The 26,123-nt window shown below is 40.8% G+C and overlaps 1 long non-coding RNA gene across 1 annotated transcript; it reads right to left on the bottom strand.

The window, feature by feature from the left end:
- Positions 1–41: 41 nt before the first annotated feature.
- Positions 42–25,314, bottom strand: LOC143785796 (uncharacterized). Its single transcript, XR_013218082.1, has 5 exons — positions 25,178–25,314; positions 20,749–20,874; positions 7,032–7,155; positions 2,564–2,689; positions 42–166 (listed from the first exon to the last, which is right to left on the bottom strand). It is a non-coding gene; the product is annotated as an uncharacterized LOC143785796 (long non-coding RNA).
- Between the last annotated feature and the right edge of the window lie 809 nt (positions 25,315–26,123).

The following is a 26,123-nucleotide window of genomic DNA, read 5'->3' as shown; positions in this document are numbered from 1 at the left end:
ATATATATAGCAAGATGGGGCTAAGATGAGGGACATATATACCTGGAGAGCCAAATCTTGCACCGGGGCCCATCGGACCCTAATTACATCCCATATCTGCACGGTACCAGGGCTGGGGTCAGGTATTACAAGAAACTCCTCACCGGAACCAACCGACACATTCCAACTGTCATGTAACAAGTGGCAGAAAAAGAAAGCATCTGATTGGTTGGTTCAAAAATTCACTCATTAATATTAACAAAGCAAACAAAGCAAGCAGCTGATTGGTTCATTACACTCATCACTTAGGTAAATGAGAGAATCGATCAAATCATTTAGATTTTCACATGTAAAACCGTGTATGGAGAAATATGTCACGTGATATGATATTTAAATCATACCTTGGACTTATGAACCCTTTTTACAAAACGTAGCTTGTTCTTAGCAATTAAAAATAATCTAAGACACCACACCGCTTTATGTTGTCACATGAAACTCCCCTAAAGGGTCCAGATACAATCAGAAAAGTTTTCCAGTTGTTGCGTTTCTCTGGTTACACACATTTGTTTAAAGGAATCCGCTTTTTCCCCCTCCACTTCCTTTCAGCATTTTCTTGGGATTTCTGTGTAAACCTCAGTTGTTCTAAGCTGTTTATAGTTCAAAATCATTACAAGGTCTAAATACCAGAAAAACGTATTCAATATAAATCCAAATCAGCATTGAACTTATGCAAAAATAATATGTAAAATGCAATATAAATAAAAACTATAGAGAATTAATATTGTAAAATAAGATCTTGTTTTGGTTGAGAACATATGATATGCGTGTAGAGGACCTTCCACCAAATTTTTCATGTTGACCTGGACACACAACATAATAGTGGCTGCAGAAGTGGAATAAAAGGTTTTTTAGTTTTATTTCACCTCTCTTGCAGATATACCAGCAATCAAAGTATTTGGCATCTAATGGGTTCACTTTAGTTAAGCTGAAGTGGGTGTTTTCATTGGGGTGTGCACTTCTTCTCCCTGTAGGAGTTGCTCTCCAGTAACACCCACTTGGACGTGACAAAAGTTAACTCATTAGGTGCCAAATGATTTGATTGCTGATATCGCCACAAGGAGAGATGAAATTAAAAATAAATAAAATGTTTTATTCTGCTCTGCAGCCACTATTACATCTTGTGTTCAGTTCAGCATGAAAAATGTGATGAAAGGTCCTTTACACGTATACCATACAATCTCAACCAAACACAAGATCTGATTTTAGATTTTTAATTCTCTATAGTTTTTATTTATCTTGTATTTTACATATATTTTTGAGCATAAGTTCACTTATGGACTTTAGAAATAGTACATATTATGTTATTGGGTTTCTTTTTTTCACTCATGGATTACAATGATCCCAAAACCTGGGGCAGGGAATATCTAAGGTTAAAATTGAAAACTTTTATTAATCCAGGATCACCCTGATATTCTAACATATAATTGGAAATGCACTGTGGTGAATAAACTCATGTCTAATGTTCAGGGCTTCTACCAGGTATTTCAGAGCACCATACTGTCAAAATTTTTGGGCCCCAGTTAGACTCCACCCAGGCTCCACCTGTACCCCAACTGCGCCTCCAACCCTTGAACATTCCACAGTTCCACAGCCCACTCTTGGAAAAACTCTGCTTCTGTACCACGTCCTCACCAATCACACATTAACAGATCCTATAGAACACCAGATCACATACATAGCCGGCAGCTTTTGTTTTGCCAAAAGATTTTTTAAGAAGCCATCACAACATGGTAGACTCTTCTTGTCAGGGTCCTACTCTACTCTAACCTATTAAACATTTCTCAAAATACCCCATGCTCTTTTAGGTATATTTTTATTTATTTTTCTCTAAGGGAATTTGTCACATACATTTTTTTTAAAACGACCAATAATACTACACACAAGGGACAAGCGCCATCACAGCATGACCAGATCACATATTACCTCCACATAGTGACCGGATAATACCACATACATGGAACATATGCCACCACACCATGACCAGACCACATATTAACGCCACATACTGACCGAATACTACAATACTGATCATTAATTAAAAAAAAACACAATACTAAGTGCCATTATACACAGGAGCTTTGTATATAGTGTCAGTGTACAGGTAATACAGTGATCACCAGTGACATTGTACTTTGGAGCTCTGTATATAGTGTCAGTGTACAGGTAATACAATGATCACCAGTGACATTATACACATGAGCTCTGTCTATAGTGTCAGTGTACAGGTTGTACGGTGATCACCACTGACATTATAAGATCCCAAATTTCTTTCACCACCTTCCCAACAATCTTCCAATGGTTACTTGAATGCGCACATAACTAAAATCCATGAGATAGGTCAGAACTAAAACCCATGAGATAGGTCAGTCTTAGGTGTCTGATATTTAGGGCATGCAGTTTTTCTGACCGGTTTCAATTGTGCCCTAAGTGAGTCAAATTCGTAAATTGTATTGTACATAGTTTTAACACTCCAAACTTAGCGTATTACCATCTTACTAGTAATTTTCTGTATAGATTCTATTACCTGAAAGTAATTTGCAAATCATTGGACAGTAAATTGTGCAGTAGATGCTTGGTCTTTGTGCTGTGATGTCTGCTGGAACATGGACTTTTATGACTTTGATACATCAGCTTGCACATGACACTGTCCCTATGGAAGAAATTATAGTCATTTACATTCCAGAAGAGACGACATGTGACATCCTACAGGGGCGTAACATCTGTGATTGCAGAGGTCGCAACCGGACCCATGTGGGTGGAGGCTCAATGACGTCAGCACAATCCTCAACTGGGTGTGCATCCTCAGACCCACGTTTAGTTGAAGTGTATTGTGGCGCAGAGACACATCGGGTCTGTGCATGGCAATACACACTGCAGGCAAATCCGAGGTCAGAAGTTGACTATAGGGGAGCATTATACTGCTATGGGGGTGCATTATACTACTATGGGGGTGCATTATACTACTATGGGGCTTTATTATACTCCTAGAGGGGTGCATTACACTATATATGACTATTGGGGTGCATTACACAGCTAAAGGGTTGCATTATACTACTATGGGGTGCATTATACTACTATGAGGGTGCACTATTTGACCATCGGTGTGCATTTTAAGACTGTGGGGGTACATTATACTACTATAAGGGTGCATTATACTGCAATGGAGTGCATTATACTACTATGGGGGTGCATTATACTGCTATAGGGTGCATTATAATACTATGGGGCGCATTATATGACTATGGGGTGCATTAAACTGCTATGGGTTTCCATTATATATGACTATGGGGGTGCATTAAACTGCTATTGGAGTGCATTTTACTGCTACTGGGGTAGATTATACTGCCATGGGGGTGTATTATACTATATACTACTATGGGGATGCATTATGCCGCTATGTGGGTGCATTATACTGCTATTATGGTGCATTATACTGCTATTATGGTGCATTATACTACTATGGGGGCACATTATACTGATTTGGGGTGCATGATACTGTGTATGACTATGGGTTGCATTATACCGCTATGGGAGTGCATTATACTGCTATTGGGGTGCATTATAATATATGACTATGGAGTGCATTATACTTCTGTGGGGGTGCATTACACTATATATGACTATTGGGGTGAACTATACTCCTGTGGGGTGCATTATACTAAACATTACTTTTTGGGTGCATTATACTGCTATGGGGGTACATTATACTCCTTTGGGAGTGCATTATACGACTATGCGGGTGCATTATACGACTATGGGGGTGCATTATACACCTATGGTGGTGTATTATACTGCTATGGGGGTGCATTATACTGCTATGGGGGTGCATTGTACTATATATGACTATGGGGTGCATTATACTTCTGTGGGGGTGGATTACACTATATATGACTATTGAGGTGCATTATACTCCAATGGGGTGTATTATTTTATACATAACTATGGGGGTGCAATTATACTGCTATGGGGGTGCATTATACTATATATGACTATGGGGGTGCATTATACTACTATGGGATGCATTATGACTATGGGGTGCATTATACGACTATGGGGTACAGTATACTGCTATGTGGATGCATTATACTACTATAGGGAACATTATACTACAATGAGGGTGCATTATACTACTATGGGGTGTTACACTCGCGCCCTGACTTGTTGGCATGAGTGAGGGGGTGTGGCCCCACTGTGCCACAAACCAGACTACCCTGAAAGGGGCGTGACTAAGTAGCTACCTTGGTGTTCACTGGAGCCTCAGATGGTGAGGTCAAGCTTGTGCGGCAGGTAGCTACCAGGTACCACTCCAGGGTGTTGTCTGGCTGTGGCTGCTGATCCCACTGGGGGATGGAACACTAGCAGGCAGGCGGGCACAGCTGAGACGCAGGCTGGCACGGCTGACACACTGGCAGGCGTGAGAGATATATGGGAACAGGTAGGGACCTGTTCAGACAGTAAGGACAAAGGCTTGCGAGGTGTGGAACAAGAGTGGAGCAGAACAGCAAGGAGCGGAGCAAGGCAGAACCGCAGAGTGAGAGCAGAGCGGAGCCACAGAGCAAGAGCAAAGCCGCACAGTGCGGAGCCAAGAGCAGACCAAAGTCACAGGATGCAGAGCACAGACACAGGAGGCAGAGCAGAACCACAGGAGGCGGAGCTGGGAGCAGAATGAAGTAAACACAAGGAAACACAGAGAGATATGGAAGGCTCAAGACTGGGATACAAACGGACACAGGAATAGGACTAGGTTAAGACAGGAATGGGACAAGGCACAGAAACAAGGACACAGACCAGGGTACAAGGCCCACTGGGTGGCAGAAACAAGAGTAACAGAACACAGGTATAGACCAGGGTACGATGCCCCACTGTGTGGTTAATACAAGAGATTGAGACAGGACCTGGCACCTCAGTAGCGAGAAACTGACTGAGGAATTAAGTTGCTTAGGCATTCCCCTAGAGGTGGGAATGCCTTAAGTACCTGATGCCTCTTGGCAATTGGCAGGGGACACATTAGGAAGGTGCACACAGTCTCAAGAATCAGGATTTGCAGCTCCGCCTCCCCCAGGCACACAGCCAGAAAGCATGTACAGAGCAAGCAGGAGACATGAGGCACACAGCATGGAGCCAGGAGCAGACAGAACTCACAGCATGGCCCAGAGAAGTGAGTAAGTTGGTGTGTAATGCAGGTGGAGGATGGGAAGCAGTGATGCTGGAAGAGTTGTTACATGGGGTGCATTATACTACTATGGGGTTCATTGTACTGCTATGGGGGTGCAATTTACTACTATAGGGGTGTATTATACTACTATGTCATGCATTATACTGCTATGGGGTGCATTATACTCCTATGGGGGTGAATTATACTGCTACAGGGGTGCATTATACTATTGTCGGGGTGCATTATACTACTATGGGGCCGCATTATACTCCTATGGGGGGTGTTTTATCGTATATATGACTGTGGGGTGCATTATTCTGCTATAGGGGTGCACTGTACTACTATGGTGGTGCATTATACTACTATGTGGGTGCATTACATGACAATTGGGGTTCATTAAATTGCTATGAGGTGAATTATACTACTATGGGAGTGATTTATAGTGCTATGAAGGTGCATTATGTTACTATTGGGTGCATTACACCATGTTCCAAATTATTATGCAAATGATATTATTCTCGGATTTTCCTAAATGGTCTGTGCAAATGACAGTCAGTCTAATAAAAGTCATCACCCGTTAGATTATACATCGAATTTTATTGAAGAAACCTCCCAATGATAACAATATAATCTCCAAAATGAATAAAACCTTCTCTTGGCCTGTTATTGCAGTACAGCCTTTTCTAGAGGTTACACTAATCCTCTATTAAAGGGGTATTAAACTTAAAGGATTCTCATCTGTATTGGTCAGATATTAAAATGAGATGGTCCTCACCTTCCCTGAGTCCAGCTCTGGCTGTCCGCTGCTGCTATGGGCTCTATATATTGGTGAGCTCACAACTACAGCCAATACACGGAGACCTGGGCAGCGGAGAGCCGGCGCTGGACCCGGGGAAGGTGAGGGGAGCCCTGATTCTATTATTTATACACAGCACTGCCCGATACAGAGGACTCTCTGGAGAGTGGAAAACCCATTTCATGCTTGGAGACATGTATCTCTTTATATGTAGTGTGGACTTAACATTCTGTAAACATGTTTACTATAAATTTGACTTTCTGCAAATTACTTACTCCTCCTTGTATAAAAAATACTCCTCAAAATTATAAATTATGTAAAATATGTAGTGCGACCTCTGCTCTTATGAATATTCACCACTGTATGTATTGTATTTTTCAACATTTTGCTACTTTTCTCCCCCCAGTGATGTTCATAGACTTCTATTATATATGTTATACTCTTACAAACATTATCTATGCCATACTATCATCCTTATTTATTTCTCCTAGCACAGGTGACATGTTCGCTCGTTCCCCAAAGAGTAGGACCCACTGGCTCATTTTTATTTTATTTTCAATCAATTTTTATTTGGTTTTCTCAGATTAAAACATTTGTAACTTTTTTTATGACAAAGACACAATCAATTAAACATCATATCAATAGTTGCCGTACAATTAGGATTATTAGGTATGACTGTTTTTTTAAGTAATTTTTATTTGGTTTTACAATGCAATCAATACAACACAAAATATACTGATCACTGGCACATAGGGTGTTCATCTCCCGTGTGCTGGGCCAGCAGGCCTCAGAATATCACAATACCTATTACATTAGTAAATGCAGAGAAAAGAGATCCCTATTTAACAAAACCTAAAATCAAAATCTATAATCATTACCATAAATACACATAACAATATTCATGTAATATATATATTTAAATATATATATACCAGGAAGAATGGTATATAAATGAAATCACCAGGCTGAGGGACATATATGGCAGGATGTAGGGTATATATATATATAGCAAGATGGGGCTAAGATGAGGGACATATATACCTGGAGGGCCAAATCTTGCACCGGGGCCCATCGGACCCTAATTACATCCCATATCTGCACGGTACCAGGGCTGGGGTCAGGTATTACAAGAAACTCCTCACCGGCACCAACCGACACATTCCAACTGTCATGTCACAAGTGGCAGAAAAAGAAAGCATCTGATTGGTTGGTTCAAAAATTCACTCATTAATATTAACAAAGCAAACAACCCTTAGGTGTCTGGTATTTAGGGCATGCAGTTTTTCTGTCCGGTTTCAATTCTGCCCCAAGTGAGTCAAATTCATAAATTGTATTGTACATAGTTTTAACCCTCCTAACTTAGTGTATTACCATCTTACTAGTAATTTTCTGTATAGATTCTATTACCTGAAAGTAATCTGCAAATCATTGAACAGTAAATTGTGCAGTAGATGTTTGGTCTTTGTGCTGAGATCTCTGCTGGAACTTCGACTTTTATGACTTTGATACATCAGCTTATATATGACACTGTCCATATGGAAGAAATTATAGTCATTTACATTCCAGAAGAGACGACATGTGACATCCCACAGGGGCGTAACGACTGCGATCGCAGAGGTCGCCACCAAACCCATGTGGGTGGAGGCTCAATGACGTCAGCACAATCCTCAACTGGGTGTGCATCCTCAGACCCACGTTTAGTTGATGTGTATTGCGGCGCAGAAACCCATCGGGTATGTGCATGGCAATGCACACTGCCGGCAAATCCGAGGCCAGCAGTTGACTATGGGGGGTGCATTATACTACTATAGGGGTAAATTATACTGCTATGGGGGTGCATTATACTACATATGGGGGTGCATTACACTGCTATGGGGCTGAATTATGCTCCTACAGGGGTGCATTACACTATATATGACTATGGGAGTGCATTACACGGCTATGGGTGTACATTATACAACTGTGGGGGTGCATTATACTACTATGGGGTGCATTATATGACTATGGGGGTGCATTATACTGCTATGGGGGTGCTTTATACTGCTATGAGGGTGCATTATACTACTATGGGTTGCATTATATGAGTATTGGCGTGCATTTTACGACTATGCGGGTGCATTATACTATGAAAAGGGTGCATTATACTGCTATGGGGTGCATTATACTGCTATGGGGCTGCACTATACTGCTATGGGTTTGCTTTATACTAAATATTACTATGGGGTGCATTATACTGCTATAGGGGTGCATTATACTGCTATGGAGGTACATTATAGTGCCACGGGGGTGCATTATACTACATACTGCTACGGGGGTACATTATGCTGCTATTGGAGTGCATTATACTCTTATAATGATGCATTATACTACTATGGGGGTGCTTTATATTGCTATGGGAGTGCATTATACTGTGTATGACTATGGGTTGCATTATACTGCTATGGGGATGCATTGTACAGCTACTGGGGTGCATTATACTATATATGACTATTGGGTGCATTATATTTCTGTGGGGGTGCATTACACTATATATGACTATGGGATGCATTATACTATACATGACTATGGGGGTGCTTTATACTGCTTTGGGGTGCATTATACTCCTAAAGGAGTGCATTATACAATATAAGACTATGGGGGTGCATTAAACTACTCTGGGGTGCATTATATTGTATATGACTATGGAGGTGCATTAAACTATGTTGGGGGTGCATTATACTACTATGGGGTGCATTATATGACTATGGGGGTTCATTACACTACTATGGGTTGCATTATACTGCTATGGAGGTGCATTATACTGCTATTGGGGTGCATTAAACTATATATGACTATGGTGTGCATTATACTACTGTGGGGGTGCATTACACTATATATGACTATTGGGGTGCATTACATTATACTCCTATGGCATGCATTATACTATCCATGACTATGGAGGTGCATTATACTGCTATTGGGGTGCATTATACTATATATTGTATGACTATGGGGGTGCATTAAACTACTTTGGGAGTGCATTATGTTATATATGACTATGGGGGTGCATTAATCTACTTTGGGGGTGCATTATACTACTATGGATTGCATTATATGACTATGGGGGTTTATTATACTACTGTGGGGTGCATTATACTGCTATGTGGATGCATTATACTACTATAGGGATGCATTATACTACTATAGGGTACATTATACTACAATAAGGGTGCATTATACTACTATGGAATGCATTATACGACTATGGGAGTGCATTATACTACTATGGGGGTTCATTATACTGCTATAGTGGTGCAATTTACTACTATGTGGTGTATTATACTACAATGTGGTGCATTACACTGCTATATGGTGCATTATACTCCTTTGGGGGTGCATCATACTGCTATAGGGGTGCGTTATACTATAAAGGGGTACATTATAATACTATGGGGGTGCATTATACTACTATGGGGTACATTATACTCCTATGGGGGTGCTTTATCGTATATATGACTATGGGGGTGCATCATACTACTATGTGGGTGCATTATATGACTATAGGGATGCATTATACTGCTATGGGGTGTATTATACTACTACAGGAGTGATTTAAACTGCTATGAAGGTGCATTATATTACTATCGGGTGCACTATACCACTATAGGGGGCATTATACTACTATGGGGTTGCATTATACTACTATTGGGATGCATTATACTGCTATGGGGGTGCATTAAACTGCTATGGGTTTGCATTATACTATATATGACTAAGGGGCTGCATTACACTGCCATTGCGATGCATTTTACTGCTATGGGGGCACATTGTACTGCTATGGTGGTGTATTACTCTGCTATTGGAGTGCATTATACTGCTATTATGGTGCATTATGTTACTATTAGGGTGCAGTATACTGCTATGGGGGTGCATTATATTGTGCATGACTATGGGTTGCTTTATACTGCTATGGGGGTGCATTATACCATATTACCATTTATGACTGTGGGGGTGCATTATATTAGTTAGGGGTACATTGTACTACTATGGGGTGCATTATACTACTACGGGGTGCATTTTACAACTATCGGGGTACATTTTATGACTATGGGTGTTGTGAATTCTGCTCTTGGGCTCGCTCCGGTGGTTATAAGTGGTAGCGCTGCTGTCTTTGGATCGCAGCATTCATCAGGTGTGTCCACTTATTGCAATTCTGACTGGGCTATTTAGTCTTGCTTGACCCTTTAGTCAGTGCCAGTTGTCCATTGTTCCTGGAGCATTCACATCCCTGCCTGGTCTCTCCTGCTTTGCTGTTCGTTTCAACAAAGATAAGTTCTGGCTTGTTTTTTGCAGTCCACATGCTGTGGGCCTTATTGTTCAGTTCTTTTCCATGTTTTGTCTTGTCCAGCTTGGTCTGTATAAGGATTTGTTCAGCCAAGCTGGTATCTCTGGAGATGCAGATATACCCACCCTTTAGTTAGATGTGGAGATTTTGTATTTTCTGTGGTGGATATTTTCTAGTGTTTTAATACTGACCGCATAGTACTCTGTCCTATCCTTTCTATTTAGCTAGAGCGGCCTCCTTTGCTAAATCCTGTTTTCAGTCTGCGTATGTTATTTCCCTCTCCTCTCACAGTCAATATTTGTGGGGGGCTGTCTATCCTTTGGGGATTTTCTCTGAGGCAAGATAGTTTTCCCTTTTCTATCTCTAGGGGTATTTAGTCCTATGGCTGTGTCGAGATGTCTAGGGAGTGTTAGGTACATCCCACGGCTACTTCTAGTTGCGGTGTTAAGTTCAGGGTCTGCTGTCAGTACAGCTACCACCTTCTCCAGAGTACGTCTTATGCTGCTCCTAGGCCACCAGATCATAACATATGGGGGTGCATTAAACTACTATGGGGGTGCAATATACTGTTATGAAGGTGAATTATACTACTATGGGGTGCATTACACAACTAAAGAGGAGCTTTATACTACTATTGAAATGCATTATACTGCTATGGGGGTGCATTATACTGCTATAAGTTGCATTATACTACGATGGGTTTGCATTATCACTATACTGTATGTGTCTATAGGAGTGCATTATACTGCTATGAGGGTGCATTTTACTGCTATGGGGTGCATTATACTGCTTTGGGGTGTATTATACTGTGTTTGACTATGGGTAGCATTATACTTCTATGGGGTGCATTATATTATATATGACTATAGGGGTACATTATACTACTGTCGGGGTGCATTATACTACTAAGGGGTACATTATACTACTATGGGGATTCATTACATTACTATGGAGTGCATTATACTGCTAAGTGGGTGCATTACACTGCTATGAGGGTGCATTATACTACCATGTGTGTGCATTATACGACTATACGGGTGCATTATTCTACTATAGGGATGCATTATACTGCTATAGGGGTACATGATACTGCTATGGGGCTACATTATACTCTTATGGGGTGCGTTACACTATATATGACTATGGGGTGCATTACACGGCTATTCGGGTGCATTATACTACTGTGGGGTTGCATTTTACTACTACGGGGTGCATAATGCTATGGGGTTGCTTTATACTACTATGGGTTGAATTATACCGCTATGGGGTTGCATTATACTCCTACGAGGTTGCAATATACTCCTACAGAGCCACAGCTCTGGCAAAAATTAAGAGACCACCACATCAAAACCCTGTCATGGACAGCCCAATCTCTAGACCTGAACCCCATTAAAAGCCTCTGGAATGTAATCAAGAGGATGATGCATAGTCACAAGCCATCAAACAAAGAAGAACTGCTTACATTTTAGCGCCAGAAGCAGTGTGAAAGACTGATGGAAATCATGCCAAGACGCATGAAAGTTGTGATTAAAAATCATAGTTATTCCACAAAATATTGATTTCTGAACTCTTCTTGAGTTAAAACATTAGTATTGTTGTTTCTAAATGATTATGAACTTGTTTTCTTTGCATTATTTGAGGTCTGAAAGCACTGGCTTTTTTAAAAATCTGGACCATTTCTCCTTTTCAGAAAAAAACCCCCAAAATGTATTGCTTGGAAATTTGGAGACATGTTGTCAGAAGTTTATAGAATAAAAGAACAATTTATATTTAACTCAAAATATACCTATAAAGAGAAAAATCAGACAAACTGAAAATTTTGCAGTGGTCTCTTCATTTTTGCCAGAGCTGTATATATGACTATGGGGGTGGATTATACTGCTATGGGGAGGCATTATATTATATATGACTATGGGGTGCATTATACTGCTTGGGGGTACATTTTATTACTATGGGGGTGCATTATACTACTATGGGGTGTATTATATGATTATTGATGTGCATTTTACGACTATGGGGGTGTGTTATATTACTATAAGGGTGCATTATACTGCTATGGGGTACATTATACTACTATGGGGGGTATAATACTGCTATGGGGTGCATTATATGACTATGGGGCATCATACTACTATGGGGGTGCATTATACTGCTATGGAGGTGCATTACACTGCTACTGGAGTGCATTATATTATATACTGCTATGGGTGTGCATTATGCTGCTATGGGAGTGCATTATACTGCCATTAGTGTACGTTATACAACTATGGAGGTGCATTATACTGCTATTGAGGTGCATTATACCATATATGACTATGGGGGTGCATTATACTTCTGTGGGGGTGCATTACACTATATATGACTATTGGGGTGCATTATACTCCTCTGGGGTTCATTATACTATACATGACTATGGGAGTGCATTATACTGCTATAGGGGTGCATTATACTATATATGACTATGGGGTGGATTATACAGCTATGGGGGTTCATTATATTATATATGACTATGGGGGTGCATTAAACTACAATGGGGTGCATTATAATACTATGGGGTGAATTATACGGCTATATGGGTGTATTATACAACTATGGGGATGCGTCATACTACTATAGGGTATATTATACCACAATGAGGGCGAATTATACTACTCTGGAGTGCATTATACGACTATGGAAGTGCATTATACTACTGTGGGGTTCATTGTACTGCTATGGGGTGCAATTTACTACTCTTGGGGTGAATTATACTACTATGTGGTGTATTATGCTCCTATGGGGTGCATTATACTCCTATGGGGCTGCATTATACTCCTATGGGGGTGCATCATACTGCAATAGGGGTGCATTATACTACTGTTGGGATGCATTACACTGCTATTGGGGTGCATTATACTATATACTGCTATGGGTGTGCATTATGCTGCTATGGGAGTGCATTATACCGCCATTAGTGTACATTATACTACTATGGGGGTGCATTATACTACTATGGGGGTGCATTATACTGCTATTGAGGTGCATTATACCATATATGACTATGGGGGTGCATTATACTTCTGTGGGGGTGCATTACAATATATATGACTATTGGGGTGCATTATACTCCTCTGGGGTTCATTATACTATACATGACTATGGGAGTGCATTATACTGCTATAGGGGTGCATTATACTATATATGACTATGGGGTGGATTATACAGCTATGGGGGTTCATTATATTATATATGACTATGGGGGTGCATTAAACTACAATGGGGTGCATTATACTACTATGGGGTGAATTATACGGCTATATGGGTGTATTATACAACTATGGGGATGCGTCATACTACTATAGGGTATATTATACCACAGTGAGGGTGCATTATACTACTCTGGAGTGCATTATACGACTATGGAAGTGCATTATATGACTGTGGGGTTCATTGTACTGCTATGGGGTGCAATTTACTACTCTGGGGGTGAATTATACTACTATGTGGTGTATTATGCTCCTATGGGGTGCATTATACTCCTATGGGGCAGCATTATACTCCTATGGGGGTGCATCATACTGCAATAGGGGTGCACTATACTACTGTTGGGGTGCATTATACTACTAAGGGGTACATTATACTACTATGGGGGTGCATTATACTACTATGGGGGTGCCTTTTACTGCTATGGGGGTGCATTATACTACTATGTGGGTGCATTATACGGCTATGGGGCTGCATTATACTAATATTGGAGTGCATTATACTGCTATGGGGTGCAATATACTGCTATGGGGCTGCATTATACTCTTATGAGGGTGAATTATACTATATATGACTATGGGGTGCCTTATAGTGTTATGGGGTGCATTATACTGCTTTGGGGTGCATTATACTGTATATGATTATGGGTGCATTATACTGCTATTGGAGTGCATTATACTATATCTGACTATGGGGTACATTATACTCATATGGGGTGTATTATACTATATATATATGACTATGGGGTGCATTATATGGCTTTGTGGGTGCATTATACTATCTATGACTATGGCGATGCATTATACTGCTACGAGGGTGCTTTATACTGATAAGGGAGTGCATTACACTGCTATGGTGCTGCATTATACTCCTATGGGGGTGCTTTATAGAATATGTGACTATGGGGGTGCATTATACTACTATGGGGTTGAATTATACTACTATGTGGGTCCATTATACGACTATAGGAGTACATTATACTGCTATGGGGATGCATTATACTGCTATGGGGCTGCTTTATACTCGTATGGGGGCGCTTTATACTATACAGCTCTGGCAAAAATTAAGAGACCACTGCAAAATTTTCAGTTTGTCTGATTTTTCTCTTTATAGGTATATTTTTTAGTAAAATGTAAATTGTTCTTTTATTATATAAACTTCTGACAACGTCTCCAAATTTCCAAGCATTTAATTTATTTTTTTTTCTGAAAATGAGAAATGGTCCAGATTTTAAAAACCAGTACTTTCAGACCTCAAATAATGCAAAGAAAACAAGTTCATAATCATTTAGAAATAACAATACTAATGTTTTTGCTCAGGAAGAGTTCAGAAATCAATACTTTGTGGAATGACCATGATTTTTAATCACAGCTTTCATGCGTCTTGGCATGCTTTCCACCAGTCTTTCACACTGCTTCTGGTGCAAAAATTTAAGCAGTTCTTCTTTGTTTGACGGCTTGTGACTATCTATCATCCTCTTGATTACATTCCAGAGGTTTTGATTAGGGTTCAAGTCTGGAGATTGGGCTGCCCATGACAGGGTTTGGATGTGGTGGTCTCTTAATTTTTGCCAGCGCTGTATATGACTATGGTGGTGCAGATATGTCAAAAAGGGTCAAAGGTGTCATTTCACAAATTTTTATGTGATGTAGTGCTGATACATAGTGAGACGCATGCAAGATCAAAAGGCATTGTGCATTTATCTTGGAAGATTTATGGGGTCGTAAACTAATTGGCACTGCTCATCTCAGATTTGGAACAGATTGGCACCATAACACCACTTTAAAAGGATTGACAATCTTTTTCTTAATTGCCCCAAGGTGTAGCACAAAATAAACTGTTTACATAGCGTCCTGATGGGCTCCGATCCTCCAATATCAATGATATGTCCCCAATTGGTATCCTGACTTAAACAATGTAATGTGACCACTGCAGCTGAAAAACAGTGTCTCCTCCAGTCTGATAGAATAGTGAATGCTACAGCCAATCAGTGGTCACATTACATTGTTTATGTCAGTATATGAGTAAGGCCGGAGACACACTGCTGCGAGATACGGCCGAGTCTCGCTGGTTAAAAGCAAGCTGTGGCACCGGCACTCCGGAGCGGAGCATGCGGCTCCATGTTTTGCTATGCAGCTGCACGCTCCGCTCCGGAGTGCAGGTGCCACAGCTTGCTTTTAACCAGCGAGACTCGGCCGTATCTCGCACCAGTGTGTCTCCGGCCTAAGGAGGAATGTCGCTGGTCTGAAAGCTACACGCTGCGGCTGTAAAGAAGGGGTCATCCAGTATTGGACAACCCTTTAAAGGGAACCTGTCAGCAGGATTGTGCACAGTGTCAGGTCGGCGCCATTATACTGATTAAAATGATACCTTGGTTGATTAAATCCATCTTGTGGTTGTTGTTTAGTCTTTATTTTCAGTTTGTGATTAATGAGATTCTCGTGCCCTAAGGCGAGGCTGGTGTATGTGGTGATTAGATATTCAAGTGCAGACTGCTGACCGGTCACTGCTCCCTCACTGCCCCGCCCCCTAGTTTGCATAATGAATACCTAACATACTGAAGAAAAAAAAATGCTTCTGCAGGCAGGTGCCGGCCGTGTTACCTGCGCTGCGGCATAATTGCATGGTTACTGTGCACTTAATCCCTTTTGCAGGTTTACTTGAGCGAAGAAAATAAAAAAGTCATTTTGAAAATGGTGCCCGCCACGCCTGCGCAGTAGCAGCTTTCAGTTTGTATAAAGATCTGATAGCTGCTGTTGCGCAGGCGCCATCTTGCTGGAGAAGAAACAAAATTGTCCTCCACAAACATGGCGCCGCCCGTGCCTACACAGTAGCAGCTCTCGGAGATCGCAATCAGCTACCATTGCGCAGGCGGCGCCATCTTGGTGGTCGCTCAAGTAAATCTGCATAAGGGATTAAGTGCACAGTAACCATGCGATTATGTTGTAGCGCAGGGGCCACGTCCAGCACCTGCCTCCAGAAGCGAATTTTTTATTCAGTATGTTAGGTATTCATTATGCAAACTAGGGGGCGGGTCAGTGAGGGATCGGTGACCAGTCAGCAGTCTGCATTATGAATATATAATCAGAGCACCACATATATGAACCCCGCCTTAGGGCACGAGAATCTCATTAACGTAAAACTGAAAATAAAGATTAAAGAAAAACCACAAGAAGGATTTCATCAACCCAGATATCATTTTATTCAGTATAACGGCGCCGACCTGACCCTATGTGTAAGTTACTGAGCACAATCCTGCTGACAGGTTCCCTGTAACATAAACCTTCTCTTGGCCTGTTATTGCAGTTAAGCCTTTTCTAGAGGTTACACTAATCCTCTATTAAAGGGGTTTTTTAAGGATTCTCATCTGTATTGGTCAGATATTAAAATGAGATGGTCCTCACCTTCCCTGAGTCCAGCTCTGGCTGTCCGCTGCTGCTATGGGCTCTATATATTGGTGAGCTCACAACTACAGCCAATACACGGAGACCTGGGCAGCGGAGAGCCAGCGCTGGACCCGGGGAAGGTGAGGGGAGCATCTGATTCTATTATTTATACACAGCACTGCCCGATACAGAGGACTCTCTGGAGAGTGGAAAACCCATTTCATGCTTGGAGACATGTATCTCTTTATATGTAGTGAGGACTTAACATTCTGTAAACGTGTTTACTATAAATGTGACTTTCTGCAAATTACTTACTCCTCCTAGTATAAAAACACTCCTCAAAATTATAAATTATGTAAAATATGTAGTGCGACCTCTGCTCTTATGAATATTCACCACTGTACGTATTTTATTTTTCAACATTTTGCTACTTTTTTCCCCCCAGTGATGTTTATAGACTTCTATTTTATATGTTACACTCGTAGGGCTCCTTCTCACTTGCGAGAAATACGGCAGAGTCTCGCAGGGTAAAACCCTGCAATGGCGCCGGCACTCCAGAGCGGAGCGTGCGGCCGCACAGCAATACATGGAGCTGCACGCTTCGCTCTGGAGTGCCGGCGCCATTGCAGGGTTTTACCCTGCGAGACTCTGCCGTATTTCTCGCAAGTGAGAAGGAGCCCTTACAAACATTATCTATGCCATACTGTCATCCATATTTATTTCTCCTAGCACAGGTGACATGTTCGCTCGTTCCCCAAAGAGTAGGACCCACTGACTCATTTTTATTTTATTTTCAATTAATTTTTATTTGGTTTTCTCAGATTAAAACATTTCTAACTTTTTTTATGACAAAGACACAATCAATTAAACATCATATCAATAGTTGCTGTACAATTAGGATTATTAGTTATGACTGTTTGTTTAAGTAATTTTTATTTGGTTTTACAATGCAATCAATACAACACAAAATCACTGGCACATAGGGTGTTCATCTCCCGTGTGCTCGGCCAGCAGGCCTCAGAATATCACATATAATAATAATAATAATATATATAATAATATATAATATATATATAATATAATCATTACCATAAATACACATAACAATATTCATGTAATATATATATATATATTTGAATATATATATGCCAGGATGAATGGCATATAGATGAAAACACCAGGCTGAGGGACATATATGGCAGGATGTAGGGTATATGTGTATATATATATATATATATATATATATATATATATATATATATACATATATATATAGCAAGATGGGGCTAAGATGAGGGACACATATACCTGGAGAGCCAAATCTTGCACCGGGGCCCATCGGACCCTAATTACATCCCATATCTGCACGGTACCAGGGCTGGGGTCAGGTATTACAAGAAACTCCTCACCGGAACCAACCGACACATTCCAACTGTCATGTAACAAGTGGCAGAAAAAGAAAGCATCTGATTGGTTGGTTCAAAAATTCACTCATTAATATTAACAAAGCAAACAAAGCAAGCAGCTGATTGGTTCATTACACTCATCACTTAGGTAAATGAGAGAATCGATCAAATCATTTAGATTTTCACATGTAAAACCGTGTATGGAGAAATATGTCACGTGATATGATATTTAAATCATACCTTGGACTTATGAACCCTTTTTACAAAACGTAGCTTGTTCTTAGCAATTAAAAATAATCTAAGACACCACACCGCTTTATGTTGTCACATGAAACTCCCCTAAAGGGTCCAGATACAATCAGAAAAGTTTTCCAGTTGTTGCGTTTCTCTGGTTACACACATTTGTTTAAAGGAATCCGCTTTTTCCCCCTCCACTTCCTTTCAGCATTTTCTTGGGATTTCTGTGTAAACCTCAGTTGTTCTAAGCTGTTCATAGTACAAAATCATTACAAGGTCTAAATACCAGAAAAACGTATTCAATATAAATCCAAATCAGCATTGAACTTATGCAAAAATAATATGTAAAATGCAATATAAATAAAAACTATAGAGAATTAATATTGTAAAATAAGATCTTGTTTTGGTTGAGAACATATGATATGCGTGTAGAGGACCTTCCACCAAATTTTTCATGTTGACCTGGACACACAACATAATAGTGGCTGCAGAAGTGGAATAAAAGGTTTTTTAGTTTTATTTCACCTCTCTTGCAGATATATCAGCAATCAAAGTATTTGGCATCTAATGCGTTCACTTTAGTTAAGCTGAAGTGGGTGTTTTCATTGGGGTGTGCACTTCTTCTCCCTGTAGGAGTTGCTTCCAGTAACACCCACTTGGACGTGACAAAAGTTAACTCATTAGGTGCCAAATGATTTGATTGCTGATATCGCCACAAGGAGAAATTAAATTAAAAATAAATAAATAAAATGTTTTATTCTGCTCTGCAGCCACTATTACATCTTGTGTTCAGTTCAGCATGAAAAATGTGATGAAAGGTCCTTTACACGTATACCATACAGTCTCAACCAAACACAGGATCTTATTTTAGATTTTTAATTCTCTATAGTTTTTATTTATCTTGTATTTTACATATATTTTTTGAGCATAAGTTCACTTATGGACTTTAGAAATAGTACATATTATGTTATTGGGTTTCTTTCTTTCACTCATGGATTACAAAGATCCCAAAACCTGGGGCAGGGAATATCTAAGGTTAAAATTGAAAACTTTTATTAATCCAGGATCACCCTGATATTCTAACATATAATTGGAAATGCACTGTGGTGAATAAACTCATGTCTAATATTCAGGGCTTCTACCAGGTATTTCAGAGCACCATACTGCCAAAATTTTTGGGCCCCAGTTAGACTCCACCCAGGCTCCACCTGTACCCCAACTGCGCCTCCAACCCTTGAACATTCCACAGTTCCACAGACCACTCTTGGAAAAACTCCGCTTCTGTACCACGTCTTCACCAATCACACATTAACAGTTCCCATAGAACACCAGATCACATACATAGCCGGCAGCTTTTGTTTTGCCAAAAGATTTTTTAAGAAGCCATCACGACATGGTAGACTCTTCTGGCAGGACCCTACTCTACTCTAACCTGTTAAACATTTCTCAAAATACCCCATGCTCTTTTAGGTATATTTTTATTTATTTTTCTCTAAGGGAATTTGTCACATAAATTTTTTAAAACGACCAATAATACTACACACAAGGGACAAGCGCCATCACAGCATGACCAGATCACATATTACCTCCACATAGTGACCGGATAATACCACATACAAGGATCAAACTCCACCACACCATGACCAGACCACATATTAACGCCACATACTGAACGAATACTACAATACTGATCATTAATTTAAAAAAAACACAATACTAAGTGCCATTATACACAGGAGCTTTGTATATAGTGTCAGTGTACAGGTAATACAGTGATCACCAGTGACATTGTACTTTGGAGCTCTGTATATAGTGTCAGTGTACAGGTAATACAATGATCACCAGTGACATTATACACATGAGCTCTGTCTATAGTGTCAGTGTACAGGTTGTACGGTGATCACCACTGACATTATAAGATCCCAAATTTCTTTCACCACCTTCCCAACAATCTTCCAATGGTTACTTGAATGCGTATATAACTAAAATCCATGAGATAGGTCAGTCTTAGGTGTCTGATATTTAGGGCATGCAGTTTTTCTGTCCGGTTTCAATTCTGCCCTAAGTGAGTCAAATTCGTAAATTGTATTGTACATAGTTTTAACACTCCAAACTTAGCGTGTTACCATCTTACTAGTAATTTTCTGTATAGATTCTATTACCTGAAAGTAATTTGCAAATCATTGGACAGTAAATTGTGCAGTAGATGCTTGGTCTTTGTGCTGTGATCTCTGCTGGAACATGGACTTTTATGACTTTGATACATCAGCTTGCACATGACACTGTCCCTATGGAAGAAATTATAGTCATTTACATTCCAGAAGAGACGACATGCGACATCCCACAGAGGAGTAATAACTGCGATCGCAGAGGTCGCAACCGGACCCATGTGGGTGGAGGCTCAATGACGTCAGCACAATCCTCAACTGGGTGTACATCCTCAGACCCACGTTTAGTTGAAGTGTATTGTGGTGCAAAGACACATCGGGTCTGTGCATGGCAATACACACTGCAGGCAAATCCGAGGTCAGAAGTTGAGTATGGGGGAGCATTTTACTGCTATGGGGGTGCATTATACTACTATGGGGGTGCATTATACTACTATGGGGCTTTATTATACTCCTACAGGGGTGCATTACACTATATATGACTATTTGGGTGCATTACACAGCTATAGGGGTGCATTATACTACAATGAGGTGCATTGTACTGCTATGAGGGTGCATTATATGACTATCGGTGTGCATTTTACGACTGTGGGGGTGCATTATACTACTATGGGGGTGCATTATACTGCTATAGGGTGCATTATAATTCTATGGGGCGCATTATATGACTATGGGGGTGCATTAAACTGCTATTGGAGTGCATTTTACTGCTACTGGGGTAGATTATACTGCCATGGGGGTCTATGATACTATATACTGCTATGGGGATGCATTATGCTGCTGTGTGGGTGCATTATACTGCTATGGGGTGCATTATACTGCTATTATGGTGCATTATACTACTATGAGGGCACATTATACTGATTTGGGGTGCATTATACTGTGTATGACTATGGGTTGCATTATACTGCTATTGGGGTGAATTATAATATATATGACTATGGGGTGCATTATACTTCTCTGGGGGTGCATTACACTATATATGACTATTGGGGTGAATTATACTCCTATGGGGTGCATTATACTAAACATGACTTTTTGGGTGCATTATACTGCTATGGGGGTACATTATACTCCTATGGGAATGCATTATACGACTATGCGGGTGCATTATATGACTATGGGGTGCATCATACAACTATAGTGGTGTATTATACTGCTATGGGGGTGCATTATACTGCTATGGGGGTGCATTATACTGCTATGGGGTGCATTGTACTATATATGACTATGGGGTGCATTATACTTCTGTGGGGTGTATTATTTTATACATAACTATGGGGGTGCATTATACTGCTATGGGGGTGCATTATACTATATATGATTATGGGGGTGCATTAAAATACTTTGTGGGTGCATTATGTTATATATGACTATGGGGGTGCATTAAACTACTTTAGGGGTGCATTATACTACTATGGTATGCATTATATGACTATGGGGTGCATTATACGACTATGGGGTACAGTATACTGCTATTTGGATGCATTATACTACTATAGGGAACATTATACTACAATGAGGGTGCATTATACTACTATGGGGTGTTACACTCGCGCCCTGACTTGTTGCCATGAGCAAGGGGGTGTGGCCCCACTGTGCCACAAACCAGACTACCCTGGAAGGGGCATGACTAAGTAGCTAACTTGGTGTTCATTGGAGCCTCTGATAGTGAGGTCAGGCTTGTGCGGCAGGTAGCTACCAGGTACCACTCCAAGGTGTTGTCTGGCTGTGGCTGCTGATCCCACTGGGGGATGGAACACTAGCAGGCAGGCGGGCATAGCTGAGACTCAGGCAGGCACGGCTGAGATGCAGGCAGGCACGGCTGACACACTGGCAGGCGTGAGAGATATATGGGAACAGGTAGGGACCTGTTCAGACAGTGAGGACAAAGGCCCGCGAGGTGCGGAACAAAAGTGAAGCAGAACAGCAAGTAGCGGAGCAAGGCAGAACCGCAAAGATCGAAGCAAGGCAGAGCTGCAAGGAGCGAAACAAGGCAGAGCTGCAAGGAGCGAAGCAAGGCAGAACCGCAGAGCGAGAGCAGAGCAAAGTCACAGGATGCAGAGCACAGACACAGGAGGCAGAGCAGAACCACAGGAGGCGGAGCTGAGAGCAGCATGAAGTAAACACAAGGAAACACAGAGAGATATGGAAGGCTCAAGACTGGGATACAAACGGACACAGGAATAGGACTAGGTTAAGACAGGAATGGGACAAGGCACAGAAACAAGGACACAGACCAGGGTACAAGGCCCACTGGGTGGCAGAAACAAGAGTAACAGAACACAGGTATAGACCAGGGTACAATGCCCCACTGGGTGGTTAACACAAGAGATTGAGACAGGACCTGGCACCCCAGAAGCGAGAAACTGACTGAGGAAGTAAGTTGCTCAGGCATTCCCCTAGAGGTGGGAATGTCTTAAGTACCTGAGGCCTCTTGGCAAGTCTCAAGAATCAGGATTTGCCAGCTCCGCCTCCCCCAGGCACACAGCCAGAAAGCATGTACAGAGCAAGCAGGAGACATGAGGCACACAGCATGGAGCCGGCAGCAGACAGAACTCACAGCATGGCCCGGAGAAGTAAGTTGGTGTGTAATGCAGGTGGAGGATGGGAAGCCATGCAGTGATGCTGGAAGAGTTGTTACATGGGGTGCAGTATATTACTATGGGGTTCATTATACTGCTATGGGGGTGCAATTTACTACTATAGGGGTGTATTATACTACTATGTCATGCATTATACTGCTATGGGGTGCATTATACTCCTATGGGGGTGAATTATACTGCTACAGGGGTGCATTATACTATTGTCGGGGTGCATTATACTACTATGGGGCCGCATTATACTGCTATGGGCGGTGTTTTATTGTATATATGACAATGGGGTGCATTATTCTGCTATAGGGGTGCACTGTACTACTATGGGGGTGAATTATACTACTATGTGGGTGCATTATACGAATATTGGGGTTCATTAAACTGCTATGAGGTGCATTATACTACTATGGGACTGCTTTATAGTGCTATGAAGGTGCATTGTGTTACTATTGGGTGCATTACACCATGTTCCAAATTATTATGCAAATTATATTATTCTCGGATTTTCATAAATGGTCGGTGCAAATGACAGTCAGTCTAATAAAAGTCATCACCCGTTAGATTATACATCGAATTTTATTGAATAAACCTCCCAATGATAACAATATAATCTCCAAAATGAATAAAACCTTCTCTTGGCCTGTTATTGCAGTACAGCCTTTTCTAGAGGTTACACTAATGCTCTATTAAAGGGGTATTAAACTTAATGGATTCTCATCTGTATTGGTCAGATATTAAAATGAGATGGTCCTCACCTTCCCTGAGTCCAGCTCTGGCTGTCCGCTGCTGCTATGGGCTCTATATATTGGTGAGCTCACAACTACAGCCAATACACGGAGACCTGGGCAGCGGAGAGCCGGCGCTGGACCCGGGGAAGGTGAGGGGAGAATCTGATTCTATTATTTATACACAGCACTGCCCGATACAGAGGACTCTCTGGAGAGTGGAAAACCCATTTCATGCTTGGAGACATGTATCTCTTTATATGTAGTGAGGACTTAACATTCTGTAAACATGTTTACTATAAATGTGACTTTCTGCAAATTACTTACTCCTCCTTGTATAAAAAAATACTCCTCAAAATTATAAATTATGTAAAATATGTAGTGCGACCTCTGCTCTTATGAATATTCACCACTGTATGTATTGTATTTTTCAACATTTTGCTACTTTTCTCCCCCCAGTGATGTTCATAGACTTCTATTATATATGTTATACTCTTACAAACATTATCTATGCCATACTATCATCCTTATTTATTTCTCCTAGCACAGGTGACATGTTCGCTCGTTCCCCAAAGAGTAGGACCCACTGACTCATTTTTATTTTATTTTCAATTAATTTTTATTTGGTTTTCTCAGATTAAAACATTTGCAACTTTTTTATGACAAAGACACAATCAATTAAACATCATATCAATAGTTGCCGTACAATTAGGATTATTAGGTATGACTGTTTTTTTAAGTAATTTTTATTTGGTTTTACAATGCAATCAATACAACACAAAATATACTGATCACTGGCACATAGGGTGTTCATCTCCCGTGTGCTGGGCCAGCAGGCCTCAGAATATCACAATACCTATTACATTAGTAAATGCAGAGAAAAGAGATCCCTATTTAACAAAACCTAAAATCAAAATCTATAATCATTACCATAAATACACATAACAATATTCATGTAATATATATATATTTAAATATATATATACCAGGATGAATGGTATATAAATGAAAACACCAGGCTGAGGGACATATATGGCAGGATGTAGGGTATATATATATACATAAATAGCAAGATGGGGCTAAGATGAGGGACATATATACCTGGAGGGCCAAATCTTGCACCGGGGCCCATCGGACCCTAATTACATCCCATATCTGCACGGTACCAGGGCTGGGGTCAGGTATTACAAGAATCTCCTCACCGGCACCAACCGACACATTCCAACTGTCATGTCACAAGTGGCAGAAAAAGAAAGCATCTGATTGGTTGGTTCAAAAATTCACTCATTAATATTAACAAAGCAAACAAAGCAAGCAGCTGATTGGTTCATTACATTAATTACTTGGGTAAATGAGAGAATCGATCTGATCATTTAGATTTTCACATGTAAAACCGTGTATGGAGAAATATGTCACGTGATATGATATTTAAATCATACCTTGGACTTATGAACCCTTTTTACAAAATGTAGCTTGTTCTTAGCAATAAAAAATAATCTAAGACACCACACCGCTTTATGTTGTCACATGAAACTCCCCTGAAGCGTCCACATACAATCAGGAAAGTTTTCCAGTTGTTGCGTTTCTCTGGTTACACACATTTGTTTAAAGGGACTCTGTCACCTGAATTTGGAGGGAACAATTTTCAGCCATAGAGGCGGGGTTTTCGGGTGTTTGATTCACCCTTTCCTTACCTGCTGGCTGCATGCTGGCTGCAATATTGGATTGAAGTTCATTCTCGGTCCTCCATAGTACACGCCTGCGCAAGGCAAGATTGCCTTGTGCAGGCGTGTACTACGGAGGACAGAGAATGAACTTCAATCCAATATTGCAGCCAGCATGCAGCCAGCGGGTGAGGAAAGGGTGAATCAAACACCCGAAAACCCCGCCTCTATGGCTGAAAATTGTTCCCTCCAAAGTTAGGTGACAGAGTCCCTTTAAAGGGATCCGCTTTTTCCCCCTCCACTTCCTTTCAGCATTTTCTTGGGATTTCTGTGTAAACCTCAGTTGTTCTAAGCTGTTTATAGTTCAAAATCATTACAAGGTC

The sequence above is a fragment of the Ranitomeya variabilis genome, chromosome 7 (assembly GCF_051348905.1).
Source record: "Ranitomeya variabilis isolate aRanVar5 chromosome 7, aRanVar5.hap1, whole genome shotgun sequence".
NCBI classification, from domain to species: domain Eukaryota; kingdom Metazoa; phylum Chordata; class Amphibia; order Anura; family Dendrobatidae; genus Ranitomeya; species Ranitomeya variabilis.
Note: the sequence above shows the minus strand (reverse complement) of the source record. Positions and strands in the feature narration are given on the sequence as shown.